Raw genomic sequence first — 214 nt, 5'->3', positions numbered from 1 at the left:
AGAGCTTTCAATAAAAAAAAGAAAATTAAAATCGGACTATTAGGAGCAGAGATACAAAAAAATATATTGCGGCTAATGGCGCCATTTTGATGGCCATCATATTGGTTTCCTGCACGGATTTTCGAGTGGCTCCCTATCTCAAAAGTTGCCTTTTGGCACAGAAAGTGGCATATTCCAATCAAAAAGTGCAGTTTTTTTTTGGCGTACCCAACGT

The sequence above is a fragment of the Photinus pyralis genome, unplaced genomic scaffold, assembly GCF_008802855.1.
Source record: "Photinus pyralis isolate 1611_PpyrPB1 unplaced genomic scaffold, Ppyr1.3 Ppyr1.4_LG1, whole genome shotgun sequence".
NCBI lineage: Eukaryota > Metazoa > Arthropoda > Insecta > Coleoptera > Lampyridae > Photinus > Photinus pyralis.
This window is presented reverse-complemented; position numbering follows the sequence as displayed.